This window comes from Ailuropoda melanoleuca, chromosome 4, assembly GCF_002007445.2.
Source record: "Ailuropoda melanoleuca isolate Jingjing chromosome 4, ASM200744v2, whole genome shotgun sequence".
Taxonomy (NCBI): domain Eukaryota; kingdom Metazoa; phylum Chordata; class Mammalia; order Carnivora; family Ursidae; genus Ailuropoda; species Ailuropoda melanoleuca.
The window spans coordinates 80,560,395-80,566,394 of NC_048221.1; positions in this window are offsets into that span (position 1 = coordinate 80,560,395).

Sequence of the window (6,000 nt, forward strand, 5' to 3'; positions counted from 1 at the left end):
ATTCCACCTAGGGAGGCCATGGAAGGTGTACTTTGGAAGGAGAGACATCTATGGGGGGTCCTGGAGAATCAATTGAGTTAGCCAGGGCAAGGGAGGAAATAACCCTTCACAAAGACTCAGAGAGCCTCCAGGGGAGCAGTAAACAGTTCATCTCACAGGTGGAGAGAGAACAAAGAGGGGAGTTGAAGCTGGACAGATAAACTGGGGTTTGATTANGTTTTTTTTGGGGCCTTTTTTTTTTTTTTTTTTTTTTTTTTGCCAGACTAGGCAATCTGGACTATTTGGTACTATGTAAATGGGTTTCAAGTATGTTTGTCTTGAACTGGTAAGTTTTGACTGGATTTAGAAACAGAGGTTATTTTTGACCTTGAAGAGAGCAGCTAATGGGAGGGGTTGGAGTGGAAACCAGAATGCAGCAGGTTGAAGAATGGATAAAAAATGATGTGTAGAGACAGTGGTTGCTGTCAAGAAGTTAATTCAACTTATGAAATAGTTAAAGTTTGTATGCTATTAGATGTATAGAATTAGTATGGAATTTTAGGTTGGCTACAATTAGAAAGGATAGGATTACTATCATATATCTCCCTTGATGTATGCTAATTTTATTTTCCCAGAGTACTATGAAGAAAATAATGTTAGGTGATAAAAACGTTACCTCCAAAAAGAAGTCTTCATGACCAAGGTTAATGCCTTCTACTTAAGAATTATGGTGCATATGAGATCTGAGAAATTTCTACAAGGTTTTGTCTCATAGTGACTAATCGAGAGAACTTATAATAGATTATATTGTATGTGGAATCTAATTTTTTAAAAACTGAGCTCATAGATAAAGAGAACAGATTGGTGGTTGTCAGAGGCAGGGGTGGGGGGTGGGTGAAATGAGTGAAGGTAGTCAAAAAGTTCAAACTCCCAATTATAAAATAAATAAGTGATGGGGATATAATGTATAGTAAGGTGATTGTAGTTAATAATACTGTATTTTATATTTAAAAGTGGCTAAGAGAGTAGATCTTAAAAGTTGTCATTACAAGAAAAAAATTTTGTGACTTTAAAATGGTGATACAGGTTAAGTAGACTTATTGTGGTTACCCTTTAGCAATATATACAAATATTGGGCCATTATGTTGTATGTCTAAAACTAATACAATCTCCAAAAAAATTTTTAAGTAGTCTCCGTGCCCAGCACGGACCCAACAGGGGGCTTGAACTCATGACCCTGAGACCAAGAACTGATCTGAGATCGAGAGTAGGATGCTTAATGAACTCAGCCACCCAGACACCCCTAATCTCAAATAATTTTTAAGTAGTTACTGCTATAAATAAAGCAGTAAACCGGAATTTAATTTTTGAAAATAAATTATTCATTTTATACAAGAATTCTTGACATTATAAAAGACACTGGTTATAGAATTTCTTTGACTCTTTTATATATGTAAAATTATTGATTTACAAGAATTCCTCATTCATAATATTATGCAAAGCAGTCTACCTGTACTGTAAATTACCATGCTGCCTACCTTTCAATAAAAACTTTTTTTCAGACTACAGCATTAAAAATTAAGCCAATAGATGATACTTCAGTTGTTAAAACTCTTATCAAGGGTGGATTTACCATGAAGTTAATGAAACTTCAGAGCACCCTCACTTGCACAGCCTTCTACCTAATTCTGGATTTCTAAATCTTCAGGTCTTGTACTTAATTTTGTATTTATAATTTCAGACTCCTTTTCTTAAAGAGGGTGCCCAAATTATGTAAGTTTCAAACCAACAAAGATCTGGGTCTTCCTCGATTTCTCTGTAATAGATAATCTCTAGAAAAAGAATCTCAGTGTAAGTATTTAAAGCTTCTACTTTGAACTTTATCAAGAAATTGGGAGAATAGACTACTGAAGGGAGAAGCATGCATACTTAAATTTTAAACAAGTGTCAGTGAGTAGAGAATATTCTTGGAAACTAACAAAATAAAACATTTCTACAGCTAAATCATTTCATGTTATTTTTGTGTGGCTTTGCCATACAGTAAGAGGCCACAATTTTAGGGGTCACTGTGAACTAGGCTTGAGTTAATCTACACAGCAAGACTAGGAGATAGGACCTATCTCTGTTTGCACTGTACAAAGATGAGGAGACTGAGGCCTACAGAACTAAGACTCATCTGTGTCTGCCCATTAAGAAAGTGTATAATTTAGTTGTACATTGTTCAAATGGTCAATATGTTCAAGTGGTTCAAGTGGTGAGGTTTTTCTGTTTCATACCTGAAAAAAGTTAACTCTTCACAGAAAAATATATCTAAATACAAATGCTTTGGTCATAAAGGAACTATTAGGAGCCATGGCTGGCTCAGGGCACATCCATGACCACACAGGAAAAGAGACTCCAAGCATATGTCTTGTCAAGGGTGAATCTGTCTATGGTGTCATTAGCATACATGAATGATGGCTTATTACTTTGGTATATTTTAGATAGTTTTTCTACCTAAGGTATTTTATTATTTTTCCATCCCAGGAGAAAATTAAACTACTCAAAACCACTGGTTGTCCATTATCAGAATCTTGTTAGAACATTGGAATGGCTATCAAGAAAATGACTTCTTAAGAAAGGAGGGATAAAGCTATCGTCTTCTGACAGAATAAAATGAAAGAGATGGACCTAAATTAACTATGGCCATGGGAGAAAGAAACATTTGATAAAAATATTCAATAAAAATACCTGTGAATAATTTGTGTATGACGCAGATACCTGGTGTCACACAAACAGCCTAAGATTTATTTTGTCACTAAAATACTTCAGTGTGAGGGTGCCTGGGTGGCTCAGTTGGTTAAGCAGCCAACTCTTGGTTTCAGCTTAAGTCATGATCTCAGAGTCTTGAGATTGAGTCCCACATCAGGCTCTGCACTCATCAGGGAGTCTGCTTGGGATTCTCTCCATCTGCCCCTCCCCCCACTCACATGTGCACGTGTATGTGTTCTCTCTCTCTCAAATAAATAAATCTTAAATAATAACAACAACAATAAAACACAGTTCAGTGTGCATGGGGCTTGTGGTAGGCATAGACAGAGTCAGGAATCTCATCTATGCTAAAGCTATCCATGAGTATCTGAAGAACGGGTCATCCCATTTTTGTACCCAGCTGTCAAGGCATTTATATTACCAAAATGGAGTCATGTTATTCCATAGAACCAAATGTATGTTTAATCGAATCCTCCTGTGGTGATTGTGCTTTCAGGCTGATCCCTGGTCTCCAGAATTCTTTCTAGAAGCCTGGAAAGGGTTTCATTGTTTATTACAGGCTTTTCAGACTATTAAGGCTTCCTTTACTTTCCTCCTAGTCTAGCAATATTTTATTTTTAAAGAGCCCTGGTACTCCAAGCATAGTTTATTCTTATGTTTCAAATCCGAAATCCGGTTTTTAGAAAAAACAAACAAACAGCTGAGATCAGGCAGAACCTACTAGTTTTAGTAACATTTTTAGGGTCTCTGTATTTGGTAGATTACAACAAAAAATCTGTTAGAAATTTACCAAATCATATTATAGCTGAAAGAGCTGCTTCTGAATGTTACATTTAACCTGAATGGCTGACAGATTTATCCTTTCAATAACCTCCTACTCCTGCCCTTCTAACCCCCTACCTACTAATTTTGTCTTATTTAGTCATGGATAAATAACCTTTATGATTACAGCATGTGATGGCCCTTGGGAACTATGAGATGCTCTCAACTGGAATTTACATTTCTACAAGCAATAATCCAATTTGTCAGATTTTGGGATCGTAGCCATGTATACTTAGCGTTATTCAATCACCAGAGTCATATCTCTAGGAAAGAGCAGGTCTCACCACATAAATTTAGTTTCCGAATGAAAGCCAGCATGAGTTAAACAGACACAACTAATTGGGTCTTCACTGTAAAGAACATTTCTTAGAAAGTTGTGGCATAATTATTCATTATCTGATAGAAAACTCTTTATTGGTAAGATGTTTTGCTATGAAAATAAAAAATATATGAGGTGGGGGTACTTTTTGGGAGGTAATCATTGGGAGGTTTAAATCATGCTTTAAACGTAACAGAAATCTTACAATTTTGATGTTAGGAAAATAAATTCAAAATGAACTTGTACTGGTCAAGCTTGTCTTCTAATTATAGCATGGTTTAGTTTGTTCAACAAAAAGCTACCAACACTTGCGTGAAAGTTGGAGCTGGATGATTTTAGGTGGAATTTAAGCCACCTGTTTCCCTGAATTTTTTAGTCTCTCATTTCCTCTTTCATACATACAGAGTTATTTAGAGAACAGGTAAAAATCAGGATTGATCTCTAATTTCTATGGCATTTGCAGGGTCCTGGTAGAAATGCCACCGCAGTAGGTAGATTTTTGGATTGAATACATTTTCTCAAGACGAGGGGACCATGTAAACACTGGGAATGAAGTGTAGGTTGTAATTCTTAGTTATTTGTTGATATAGGCCAAATTCCAAACAATGAACTAGAGGTGAAAGTCCCTAGATCCTATTACGAATCCCCATGGCCTCTTAGGTTCCTTTCATTTTTCTTCTCATTATGTTATTAACTGTATAGTGTCAGGGGATACATCAAAAGTCCATAATGGAAGCATAAAGTATAAACAATTTATAACTTAGGAAATTCTTCATTTTGGATGTAGGGTTCTCATATTTAACGTATACATACCATTATTGAACTCTAGATAACTTTTTCTTTGTTTCTGCAGATTTTTTCATTTTCTCCCCGATGTTGGATTTTAATTGTTATGACTTCTTTACACTTCTTTATATTAAATTTGTGGCCACATCAAATATAGTGCTTAAAACTACTTTCACCTGTGACTTCCACTATGTTCCATAGTTGTGTAGTCTTGTATCAGACTCCACAGTACTTCTTGAGCCTCGGCATGTTCCCTTCAGAAAGTGCTGGATTCACCATAAAGGAAAAGGTGAAGTTTTAAAAAGTGGCAATAGTATTATCTCTGGTGCTGTTTACACACCATATTATTTTTCCAAATACTACATTTAAATTTTTTTTCTTTTGAAGTTGTTTGTTATACATGACTACGGTACAAAATAAGAAAATAATGACAGGCAAAGAGACATAAATTGAAATCACCTCAAATCCTACCACCCAGAGGTAACAGGTGTTAATATTTTTTTGTTTGGATGTGCTTTATATCCTTCAATATCTTTCCATTTATACACAGGCATACATAAGTATATATAATGGGGTCATACAAAAAACGCAACTGGTTTTTCCCATCTAATATTAATATAGACACATTTTCCTGTCCACAATTAGGTATTTATGATATCAGCTTGTGGTTGTTTATGATAGGTATTTATGATATCATCTAGTGGTTGTATAATGTGTTATAATTTATTTAGCTAATCCCTAATTATTGGACATTTAAATTGTTTCTAACTTTATATTGTCATAAAGAGTTTTCCAACCAGTGTCTTTATACATAAATCTTGCGCATTTAATTGACTATTTTCTTAGGATGAATTTTTAGAGGCATCATTTCTGGGTCACAGAGTAAGCACATTTTAAGGCTTTTGATATCTTTGCCAAATTGTTTCCCAGAAATATTACATCAATATGTATGTAGTCCCTCCTGTTGAGTATGGGTGATCTTTTATCCCATACTATCCCTTTCTTCTTAATCTTTGGCATTCTCACCATTGAAAGTGACATCACATGGTTGTTCTGATTTCTACTTCATCGATTACTAGTGAGGTTGAACACATTTTCTATATTTACTTGTACAGCTATGATTTCTTAAAAAGGATTGTCTATCTCAGTGTTTAGCCTATTTTTCTATTAAATCTATTTGTAGAACTTAAAAATGCAATAACTCTGTTTATTAGGTATGGCACAAGATTTAAAACATTTTATCATTTGCTTTTAACGTTTGTGATATTTTTGATTTACGGTGAAAACCTTTAAGTTTTATTTTAAAAATTAAGTATTTGTATGACAGAACATGTAAATACCAT